The following is a 13,252-nucleotide window of genomic DNA, read 5'->3' on the forward strand; positions in this document are numbered from 1 at the left end:
TTCTCCTTTTCCCCTTGCTATCGGGGTTCCTCAGGGATCAGTCCTAGGTCCGCTTCTCTTTTCTCTCTACACAGCTCCTATTGGACAAACCATCAGCAGATTTGGCTTCCAGTACCATCTCTACGCTGATGACACCGAATTATATGCCTATTCCCGTGACATCACCCCTGCTCTAATACATAACACCAGTGATTGTCTGTCTGCTGTCTCTAACACCATGTCCTCTCTCTATCTGAAACGGAATCTTTCTAAAACTGAGCTCCTTGTGTTCCCACCACCTACTAACCTCCCTAAACCTGATATCTCCATCTCTGTGTTTGGCACTATCATAACTCCTAAGCAGCACGCCCGCTGTCTCAGGGTTATTTTTGACTCAGATATTTCCTTTACTCCTCACATTCAATCACTTTCATGCTCCTGTCATTTTCACCTCAAAAACATCTCCAGAATCCGCTCTTTTCTTACGGAGGAAACCGCCAAAACTCTCATTGTTGCTCTGATTCACTCTTGTCTTACTACTGTAACTCATTACTAGTCGGTCTTCCCCTCACCAAACTCTCCCCTCTCCAATCTATCCTTAATGCAGCAGTCAGGCTCATATTTATGACCAACCGCTACACCAATGCCTCTACCCTCTGCCAGTCACTGCACTGGTTGCCCATCCCCTTCAGAATAAAATTCAAACTTATTACTCTCACCCACAAAGCTCTCCACAGTGCTGCACCTCATTACATCTCCTCCCTCATCTCTGTCTACCACCCTACTCGGGCTCTACGTTCTGCCAACGACCTTAGATTAAAATCCTCCATAATCTGAACCTCCCACTCCCGTCTCCAAGATTTTTCTCGTGCTGCACCAGTCCTCTGGAATGTGCTACCCCAGACAATCAGATTAATTCCCAATATCCACAGTTTTAAACGTGCCCTGAAAACACATCTATTTAGACAGGCCTATAACATTTCATAATCTGACTCCTTTCCATGGCCCTCCTTTTAGATTAGTCAACAGAATAAGATTCCCTCACACGCCTTCTCTTCATGTCCGTCATACACGGATATTGGCTGGTGACCGGCTCATGCAGCTTTATGTGTATAAAAATGGCTGGACTATTGTACAGAACAAACACTGTTACACTTTGTGTCTCCTTTATTTCCTCATAGATTGTAAGCTCTTGCGAGCAGGGTCCTCACTCCTCAGGTTTGAATTGTAAATGAACTTTGTCACTATGTAATGTCTGATATTGTTTGTTTCATGTTCCCTCTAAATTGTAAAGTGCTACGTAATATGTTGGCGCTATATAAATAAAGATTATTATTATTATTATTATTATTAATGTTCAAAAACCCTGAAAAGCTGTAAGATAAATCAAAGCTTTTGCTCAGCAAACTCCATACTGTTTTAGAGTCTCTCAACAAAACCGAAGATCCTGTCCTCAAGGGACCCCCACCCGATGTTTGATGGAGATATGTCCGCAAGGAGTTTGATACTGTTAATTGTTTTTCGATTTTAGAGTTAACAAATTTATTATTATCATTTATCCACTCTATAACATATCTTGCAATACAAGCAATATTATATGCCCTGATGTCCGGGAAGGATATCCCTCCTTCTCTAATATATTTTTGTAGATTCTTCATAGACATACGGGATTTTTTATGTCTCCACATAAATTTCTGAAAGGCTTTGTTGATATTATTTATGTCATTATGTTTCAATAAGAGTGGAATCATTTGGAGCTTATATAATAATCTAGGGAAGATCACCATTTTTATTAGATTCTTCCTACCATATAATGATAATGTCAAATCCTTCCAAAAAATGAGTTCCCTTTTGGAATCATCCAGTACCGACACAAAATTCATCCTGTAAATATCATGTATGTCTCTCCCAATATAGATCCCCAAATATTTGATCTTGTCTTTTACAATATTCAATCCAATCTCTCGATTCCATCCCACATCCATCTTTTTATCCAGCAATAAAACCTCAGATTTTGTGCTATTAATTTTATAACCCGCCAAATTTTCAAACTCGTGCAGTGTTACTAATATTTTCCCTATTTGCTGTTTTATATTATGTACAAACAAAATCAAATCATCCGCAAATAGAGCTATTTTAACTTCCTCTTCCCAAACTCTTATACCATCTATACATGAAGACTGTGATACATACACTACCGTTCAAAAGTTTAGGGTCACTTAGAAATTTCCTTATTTTTGCAAGAAAAGCACAGTTTTTTTCAATGAAGATAACATTAAATTAATTAGAAATACACTCTATACATTGTTAATGTGCTAAATGACTATTCTAGCTGCAAACGTCTGGTTTTTAATGCAATATCTACATAAGTGTATAGAGGCCCATTTCCAGCAACCATTACTCCAGTGTTCTAATGGTACATTGTGTTTGCTAACTGTGTTAGAAGGCTAATGGATGATTAGAAAACACTTGAAAACCCTTGTGCAATTATGTTAGCACCGCTGTAAACAGTTTTGCTGTTTAGAGGAGCTATAAAACTGACCTTCCTTTGAGCTAGTTGAGAATCTGGAGCATTACATTTGTGGGTTTGATTAAACTCTCAAAATGGCTAGAAAAAGGGAGCTTTCATGTGAAACTCGACAGTCTATTCTTGTTCTTAGAAATGAAGGCTATTCCATGCGCGAAATTGCCAAGAAACTGAAGATTTCATATAACGGTGTGTACTACTCCCTTCAGAGGACAGCACAAACAGGCTCTAACCAGAGTAGAAAGAGAAGTGGGAGGCCCCGCTGCACAACTGAGCAACAAGACAAGTACATTAGAGTCTCTAGTTTGAGAAATAGATGCCTCACAGGTCCTCAACTGGCAGCTTCATTAAATAGTACCCGCAAAACGCCAGTGTCAACGTCTACAGTGAAAAGGCGACTCCGGGATGCTGGCCTTCAGGGCTGAGTGGCAAAGAAAAAGCCATATCTGAGACTAGCTAATAATAGGAAAATATTAATATGGGCAAAAGCACACAGACATTGGACAAAGGAAGATTGGAAAAAAGTGTTATAGACAGACGAATTGAAGTTTGAGCTGTTTGGATCACACAGAAGAACATTTATGAGACGCAGAACAACTGAAAAGATGCTGGAAGAGTGCCTGACGCCGTCTGTCAAGCATTGTGGAGGTAATAAGATGGTCTGGGGTTGCTTTGGTGCTAGTAAAGTAGGAGATTTGTACAAGGTAAAAGGGATTTTGAATAAGGAAGGCTATCACTCCATTTTGCAACGCCATGCCATACTCTGTGGACAGCGCTTGATTGGAGCCAATTTCATCCTACAACAGGACAATGACCCAAAGCACACCTCCAAATTATGCAAGAACTATTTAGGAAAGAAGCAGGCAGCTGGTATTCTATCTGTAATGGAGTGGCCAGCACAGTCACCAGATCTCAACCCCATAGAGCTGTTGTGGGAGCAGCTTGACCATATGGTACGCAAGAAGTGCCCATCAAGCCAATCCAACTTGTGGGAGGGGCTTCTGGAAGCATGGGGTGAAATTTCTCCTGATTACCACAGCAAATTAACAGCTAGAATGCCAAAGGTCTGCAATGCTGTAATTGCTGCAAATGGAGTATTCTTTGACAAAAGCAAAGTTTGAAGGAGAAAATTATTATTTGAAATAAAAATCATTATTTCTAACCTTGTCAATGTCTTAACTATATTTTCTAGTCATTTTGCAACTCATTTTATAAATATAAGTGTGAGTTTTCATGGAAAACACAAAATTGTGTGGGTGACACCAAACTTTTGAACGGTAGTGTATCTCGCTAGAGGTTCAATAGCTATATTGAATAATAATGGTGATAAAGGGCATCCCTGCCTTGTGCCACGATACAATCTAAATTTTTCTGATATAACTCCTTGTGTAACTACTTGTGCATATGGATGGTGATACATAGCATTAATTGCTGCTAAAAAAGAACCCTTTATCTCTATCCTTTCCATCACTTTGCTGAGCCAGGGCCAGACCACACTGTCAAATGCTTTCTCCGCGTGAAAATATATTATTGCCGCATTTTTCATTGAAGATGGACTGGTCCTGTCCCAATCAAGAACCCCAAGTACCTTTCTTATATTTCTTTCTTTTATAAATCCATTTTGAGTCATGGATGATACCAGGAAGGACCGCTGCCAGTCTATCTGCTAATATTCTTGAATACATCTTGGCATCCACATTAAGTAGTGATATTGGCCTGTATGAGGCCGTATATAATGAGTCACCTTTCCCTTTGGGGATCACCTTTATATAAGCTGTATTTCCGGTTTCCATTCTATCTGCATCTTTAAAAAGTTTATTGTACACTTACATCAAAATATCTCCCATCTTACAAAACTTATAATTTAAAGAACTCTGAAGTATACCCATCTGGTCCTGGAGCCTTTTGTTTTGGTGATTTTTTTATTGTCTCGTATACCTCCTCTTTTGTTATTGGGGCTTGTAATTGGTCAAATTGAACTTGTTTTATTAGAGGCATCTCTATGTTCTCGAGATATGGATTTATATTATCCATGGACACCCCTTTGCCTTCATATCATGTCTTATAATAATCTGTGATGATTTGATATATTCCTTTCATATGTGTTACTTTCTCTCCTTTTTCATTTTTTAAAGCCCCTATATGACCTGTACCATCCCTTGTTTTTATCAAATTTGAAAGTAATTTCCCCAATTTATAACCCCAAAGAAGAGCCTTTTTTCTCTTTTTGATTTGTTATTTATTTCTTTCATTTCTAAATGATGTTCGAACATGGTCTTATATTTCAAAATCTTGCTCTTATTCTCTATAGTTGAGTTTATTTTATATTCCACAATCTTTTGTTTGTATAAATTGCTCAGGTTCATATATTTAGCTGTTTGGGCGTTTTTAGTTCTTATTGTATATGCTATAATTTTACCTCTAAGTACTGCCTTTGCAGTTTCCCATAGAAGGATTGTCACAGGGTCACAGGGTACTTGGACCCACTAGGCCGCTCTGCCGTAGCGGAGAGGCAGTTGACCAGGTCTCAGTCTATACGAAAGTCTACAGCAGTTTGTAACACTCGGGTACCTGAACTAGTCCAGACAGTGGCTGTGGCTTCAGCACGGATGGAGATCGGTGCAGCAGGTTATGCCAGACGTGGCGGGCTGTACAAGACGTGGAAGAAGACACTGGACATGGCAGAAGATACTGGATGTGGCAAACGACAGCAGGTGCAGTAGGACACGACTCCAACACTAGTAGGCACAGGAACAACAACACAGCACGGGATACAGGAATAGGTAAAAGGGCATGGGTAACAACTGGAACGGGAAACACTAAGGGACCATTTGCAAGACAGACTTGGGATAAACTAACAATGTTCAGGCAAGGATTAAAAGGGCTGGGGCCTTCTTATAGACCAGGAAATCATGTGGGTTGATGATGATGATTATGTTCATGTGCGCTTGCTGGCCCTTTAAGAGTGGGCACAGCGGACCGGAGCGGAAGTGAGCGCTGGCATCTCCTAGGAAGGAGATGGGGACCAGCGCTCACAGATCCACGGCTGCAGGGGTCGGGAGGTGAGTGAACCCGACGGCCCGAGGCCATGGACGCTACAGTATCCCCCCTCTTACTCCTTGGGGCCAGAGCGAGAGAGGAATTTCTTAATGAGAGCAGGAGCACTGAGGAGCTCTTTCAGTTCCCAAGATCTCTCCTCAGGACCAAACCCTCTCAAGTCCACCAAATAGGAAGTCCTTCCTCCTACCCTTTTTCAGTACAGAATCTCCCTCACCTCGTACACATCAGAAGAACCGCTGGGAGCAACTGTGGAACTAGAAGTCTTGCTGTAGTGGTTCAGGAGCACAGGTTTCAGGAGGGACACATGAAAGGAGATGGGAATTCTGAGGGTAGGAGGCAGCGGCAGCTTATAGGAGACAAGGTTTATCTGTTGCAGAATTTAAAAAGGACCAAGGAACCTGGGGGCAAACCTGTATGAGGCGGCCCTCTTCTCTTTGTATCCACTTTTCTCTTCATGCAATCGACTGCCGGCAAAATAGAGGACCGTGTCTGTTGCCAGATTTGCAGAAAGTCCCCAAATACAGAATAAGCAGCAGGTACCTGAGATGTAGTCGACACAGGAAGAGGGACTCTAGGATGTTGACTGTACACAATGTAAAATGGAGTGGAAGTGGTGGACTCGCTTGTGTAGTTGTTGTACGAGAACTCGGCCCATGGAAGAAGCTGTACCCAGTTATCGTGCTGTAAAGAGATGAAGTGGCGGACATAATTCTCCATGATCTGGTTGATCCTCTCGACTTGCCCATTGGACTGGGGGTGATAAGCTGAGGAAAAATTCAATCTCACATCCAGGAGTTTACAGAGGGCTCTCCAGAACTTTGAGGTAAATTGAACCCCCGGTCGGACACAATGTGAAGGGGCAAGCCATGCAAGCGAAAGATGCGCTGAATGAAGAGACTCGCCAGTCAGAAAGCAGAAGGTAGGCCGGTCAGCGGGATAAAATGTGCCATCTTGGAGAACCAGTCCAACACCACCCAGATAGTGTTGCATTCTGCTGAGGGAGGAAGGTCTGTGACAAAGTCCATTGCAATGTGCTGCCAGGGGGCATTGGGTACAGGCAGAGGTTGAAGCAGGCCAGCAGGCTTGGAGTGAGTAACTTTGTTAGAAGCACACACCGTGCAAGAAGAGACAAAGTCCAGAACATCTTTAGGTGGCGTGGGCCACCAGAAGTGACGAGCAATCAGGTCTCGGGTTTTACGAACACCAGCGTGCCCAGCTGAAATTTTTTCTCCTGTCTGCCAACCGAACAAAAGTCCTCCCTGGAGTGATGTTTCTAACCTGCAAAGGATTAGCAGTGACAATTCAGGACGGGTCTATGATAGTTTGAAGGCACTCCACCGTGTCATCCGTCTCAAATGACCTAGACAGGGCATCGGCCCTCACATTCTTGTCAGCGGGACGGTAGTGGAGCACAAATTGGAAACGGGTGAAGAACAGCGACCACCTGGCTTGACGAGGATTTTGTCATTGAGCGGACTGAAGATATGTAAGGTTCTTGTGGTCGGTGTAGACCAAGATGGGGTGAGCCACACCCTCTAGAAGATGTCTCCACTCCTCCAGAGCCAATTTGATGGCCAGTAGCTCCTGATCCCCAATAGAGTAATTGCGCTCAGCAGAAGAAAAAAGTCTTGATTAATAGCCACATACTACTGCCTTTCCTTTGGATCTCCTCTGGAACAGAAGTGCACCTGCACCAACAGAGGGAGCGTCCACCTCCAATGAGAACTGCCGAGACACGTCAGGATGACGGAGGATCAAGGCTGAAGTGAAGGCTTTCTTGAGGCTAATGTACGCAGACTCTGCCTCTGGAGTCCACACCTAGGTGTTCACACCCTTCTTGGTAAGGGTAGAGATGGTAGCCGTCAGAGATGAGAAGTTTGGAAAAAACTACCGGTAGATTTTGGGAAATCTCAGGAACCGCTGTATGGCCCTCAGGCCTGGAGGACGTGGCCATTCCAGGACAGACTTTAGTTTCTCAGGCTCCATCTTAAGACCTTGATCCGAGATGATGTAGCCCAGAAAGGGCAAAGACCTATTTTCAAAGACGCACTTCTCCAACTTGGCATATAAGCGATTCTCCCTTAGTCGCAGAATAACCTGATGGACATGCTTCCGATGGGTCATCAGATCTGGGGAGAAAATCAAAATATCATTGAGACCAAACTACAACACACATATAGAGGAGATCTCGGAAGATATCATTGACGAATTCCTGAAAGACTGCAGGAGCGTTACACAGTCCGAAGGGCATCACTAGGAATTCGTAGTGCCCGTCACGGGTGTTAAATGCCGTCTTCCATTCGTCACCCCGGCGAATCCGGATTAGGTTATAAGCCCCCCGCAGGTCTATCTTAGAAATTTTGGCTCCTTGTATGCGATCAAACGGCTCGGATATAAGTGGCAACTGGTATTTGTTCTTGACTGTGATGTGGTTGAAACCACGGTAGTCAATGCAGGGTCGAAGAGATCCGTCTCTTTTCTTAACGAAGAAGAAGCAGGCCCCAGCCGGGGAGGAAGATTTTCGTATAAAACCCAACTTTAAATTCTCCTTGATATAGGCTGACATGGATAAAGTCTCTGGCAAGGAGAGAGGATATACCCATCCACGGGGAAGAGAAGTGTTTGGAACCAGTTCAATGGGACAGTCATAATTCCGATGTGGAGGTGTCTCAAACCTCCCGCTTGCAGAAGACATCCGCAAAACTGGCATACTGAGTAGGTAGATCGGAGACTGACTGAGGCAGAGGGGGCATAACAGGACGAACTTGTGACAGGCAATGGATATGGCATCTGGAACCCCATTGAAGAATCTCTCCGGAACTCCAGTCAAGTACCGGGGCATGCAGGCGAAGCCATGGCAGACCCAGCAGGATAGGATTGATAGCCTTAGGTATTACAAGGAAGGCGATCTGCTCCGAGTGAAGAGCTCCAACCCGTAGTGTCAACGGCTCCGTGATGAACACAATCGGATCAGGCAATGGTAGACCATTCACAGAGGCGACAGCCAGGGTTCTCTCCAGAAGAACTGTGGGTAGATGTAAACGATCCCCTAGATACTGCTGGATGAAATTAGCAGCTGCTCCGGAGTCAAGATAGGCGGAGGAGGGATGTGACGTCTCTCCGGAGACGATGGCCACAGGAACCGATAATTTGGAAGAGGTGTTAATGTTTGGAGATGTCCCACCTAGGGTTGCCTCTCCAATCAACCCTAGGTCAGGGGCGTTGCTAGGGGGGGGGCAGGCGGGGCATGTGCTCAGGGCAGAACTTAGAGGGGGGCGCCAGCGCCACCTCCTCCTACACTATAATTGTACCTGTGTCTATAGGACACAGGTACAATTAGAAGCAATGAATAGCCGGGTACGTTCCGTTCCCGGCTATTCAGCTCTTTTGTACCAGAGAAGCGCTATCGCGCTTCCGTCGATGAAAGGCGCTGAGTGACAAGGAAAGTCATCCTGCTCAGCCAATCAGCGCCTTTCATAGACGCTTCGTTGAACCCCCCCAGGAGACCTGCGCAGAAGAGAGCAGGTCTCCATGGCTGCCGGACGGCGCGGGAGCGGGATTAAGGTGAGTTTAAATTGTTTATTTTATTGTAATAAAGAGTGTGTGGCGTTATCTACAAGGGGGGCTTTATCTACAGGGGGGCTTTATCTACAGGGGGGCTTTATCTACAAGGGGGCTTTATCTACGGGGGGCTTTATCTACGGGGGTTTATCTATGGGGGGGCTTTATCTACAAGCGGGGCTTTATCTACAGGGGGGCTTTATCTACAGGGGGGGCTTTATCTACAAGGGGGCTTTATCTACGGGGGGCTTTATCTACGGGGGGTTTATCTATGGGGGGGCTTTATCTACAGGGGGGCTTTATCTACAGGGGGGCTTTATCTACAGGGGGGCTTTATCTACAGGGGGCTTTATCTACGGGGGGCTTTATATACGGGAGGCTTTATCTACAGGGTGGCTTTATCTACGGGGGCTTTATCTACGGGGGGCTTTAACTACAGGGGGCTTTATCTATGGGGGGCTTTATCTACGGGAGGGCTTTATCTACAGGGGTGGCTATATACTGGGGTGGGCTATCTATGGAGCACCATATACAGGGGTGGACTATATCTACAGGGGAGCTATATACAGGGGTGGGCTATATCTTCAGGGGGCTATATACAGGGGTGGGCTATCTATGGAGCACTATATACAGGGGTGGGCTATATCTACAGTGGGGGCTATATACAGGGGTGGACTATATGTGGAGGACTACATACAGGGGTGGGCTATCTGTGGAGCACCATATACAGGGGTGGGCTATATCTACATGGGGGCTATATACAGGGGTGGGCTATCTATGGAGCACTATATAGAGGGGTGGGCTATATCTACAGCGGGGGCTATATACAGAAGTGGACTATATGTGGAGCACTATATACAGGGGTTGGCTATCTGGGGAGCACCATATACAGGGGTGGGCTATATCTACAGGGGGGGCTATATACAGGGGTGGGCTATCTATGGAGCACTATATACAGGGGTGGGCTATATCTACAGGGGGCTATATACAGGGGTGGGCTATCTATGGAGCACTATATACAGGGGTGGTCTATATCTACAGGGGGGCTATATACAGGGGTGGACTATATGTGGAGCACTATATACAGGGGTGGACTATATGTGGAGCACTTTATACAGGGGTGGACTATATGTGGAGCACTATATACAGGGGTGGACTATATGTGGAGCAAAAAGATACAGATTTGCAATGAAGCAAAAAGAATGCCTTTATTTCCAGTCAAGCTATAGTAATATGTAATGTATATGTAAATAAAATATAACTTTTAATGGTTAGGATTAAATATAATTAGAACAAAGACAGAAAATCTAAATCTAAAATTTAGCCAGAGTTCACTGACAGGTGGATTTGTATCGATCAGATACAAGCAGTGTGTAGTGTAAACTGTCTGCCTTTGTGTCTCCTACGGCATCTGCAGAACACCGGGCGACACAATTGAGTGGCGTATATAACTAAGTCAGTGAAGACTCTGAGGTTAAAAGTAATGCGGAGGCCCCCCCGACATGTTTCGCTGCATACGCAGCGTCTTCAGGGGTTCAAATGGGGCATCTGACGGCTATCTATGGAGCACTATATACAGGGGTGGGCTATATCTACAGGGGGCTATATACAGGGGTGGGCTATCTATGGAGCACTATATACAGGGGTGGTCTATATCTACAGGGGGGCTATATACAGGGGTGGACTATATGTGGAGCACTATATACAGGGGTGGACTATATGTGGAGCACTTTATACATATGTGGACTATATGTGGAGCACTATATACAGGGGTGGACTATATGTGGAGCACTATATACAGGGGTGGGCTATATCTACAGGGTGGGCTATATCTCCAGGTTGGGCTATATCTACAGGGGTGGGCTCTATCTACAGGGGGGCTATATACAGGGGTGGGCTATCTGTGGAGTACTATAGGGGGAGCTATTTGTGGGACACTATATACAGTGGTGGGCTATATGGGGGCACTATCTACAGGGGGCTCTATCTACAGGGGGCATGGTGTGTATGTGGGACATGGTGTATGGTGCTATTATAATTAGAGGTGCAGTGTATGGCGCTATTATATTTAGGGGCGTAGTGTGTAGTATAATGATAACTTTATCTTTATTTATAGGTGTAGAAATGTTGGAAAAGTGAGAAGCTGAAGACATCTGAGCGGCAAACTGCAGAAATGGTCTGTAACCGGGAGAAGTCATCATAGCGGTCTAGACCGGATGAAGAAAAATAACTAGAATCTGAGACGTCACCAGTGAGTCACTTAATGTAAATGTTCATTCTGCCTCTAATCAGTACTGTCGTCACTGTATGATCTGCAGCAAGATGATTATGATATGATTTATTTTTTTTGAAACAGCATCTCCCAGCATTTCCTCACCATAGTTCGGGCCATGCTGGGAGCTGTAGTTTTACGCCGTACACACCTTTACGGCAGGGGTTGCACTAAATTGAGCTGTATTTGTGCTGGTGCTGTATATATGTAATGAGCTTGGTTCTGGGGCTGTATATATGTACTGAGCTTGGTTCTGGTGTTGTGTATAGAACTATATTGCTTATAAAATGTACAAATGTTTTTATGCTCGAGTTACATTAAAAGAAATGTGGAAAATAAATGACACCTCATTGATTGGTAGAGAAAACAAACACGACGAGGGGGAAGGAGATGTCGGGAAAGAGGTTGGGGGGGCCCCAAACTGAATCTTTGCCCCGGGTGCTGGAGAACCTAGCTACGCCTCTGCCCTAGGTACTGGAGTTTCCCGGTTTCTGTGGGCATAGGCGCACTTAAGGCCACAATACATACATAGTCCAGAGTAGCGTCTGCGCTGCTTCTCTTGTTCAGACAACCGGACTCTGTCTACCTGCATTGATTCTTCAGGTAGTGCACTAGGGGAAGGCAATAGTGGTCTCTGGAACGAGGGTGCTGGTCTGTGGACCCGGATCTCCTGTCGAACCTCTTGAGTGCGCTCCCGGATTCTCATATCAACCCGAGTGGATAACAGGATGAGGGCATCCAAGGTAGAAGGAAGGTCGCGGGCCGCCAGTCTGTCCTTGATATGAGAAGACAGTCCCTGCCATTGTTCCATGCCAACTTAGGGTACGGAAGGAGATAGCATACTCACCTACTGTGGAACCCTCTTGCTTGAGGGTCAACAGAGTGGCTGCAGCAGAGGATGTTCGACCCGGCTCCTCAAACACAGCACGAAAGGACAGCAGGAACAAGGCTAGGTCCGAGGATACAGGTCCATGTTGCTCCAAAATTGAGTTTGCCCATGCGAGGGCCTTACCAGCAAGAAGGGAGATGATAAATGCTACTTTGGCCTCCTCGGAGGGGAAGAGATGAGCCCGTAGCCTAAAATGAACAGTGCATTGGTTAATAAATCCTCTACATGCTCTGGGATCATCGTCATAGCGAGGAGGAAGAGGCAGAGAAACTGTGGATCCGGAACAAACAGGAGGAGCAACGGGCAGTGGTACAGCAAGGAAGAACCGGAGGTGGAACAGTGAGTAGATCCAGACGGATCACGATAGAATTTACAGCCTCAAGGAGTTGATCCTGATGTGTGCGAATGTCATGCATCTCCGGCTGTATCTTCTGAACTGCAGTCTTGGGCTGGCCACGGGTTCCATGGCCTGAGCGTACTGTCACGGTCACAGGGTACGTGGACCCACTAGGCCGCTCCGCCGTAGCGGAGAGGCAGCTGACCAGGTCTCAGTCTATACGAAAGTCTACAGCAGTTCGTAACACTCGGGTACCTGAACCAGTCCAGACAGTGGCTGTGGCTTCAGCACGGATGGAGGTCGGTGCAGCAGGTTGCGCCAGACGTGGCGGGCAGTACAAGACGTGGAAGAAGACACTGGACGTGGCAGAAGACACTGGACGTGGCAAACGACAGCAGGTGCAGTAGGACACGACTCCAACACTAGTAGACACAGGAATAAGAACACAGCACGGGATACAAGGGCATGGGTAACAACTGGAACAGGAAACACTAAGGGACCATTTGCAAAATAGACTTGGGATAAACTAATAATGCTCAGGCAAGGATCAGAAGGGCTGGGAACTTCTTATAGACCAGGAAATCATGTAGGTTGATGATGATGATTAAGAGCGGGCACAAGCGTGCA

Source organism: Rhinoderma darwinii, chromosome 4 (assembly GCF_050947455.1).
Source record: "Rhinoderma darwinii isolate aRhiDar2 chromosome 4, aRhiDar2.hap1, whole genome shotgun sequence".
In the NCBI taxonomy this organism is placed as follows: domain Eukaryota; kingdom Metazoa; phylum Chordata; class Amphibia; order Anura; family Rhinodermatidae; genus Rhinoderma; species Rhinoderma darwinii.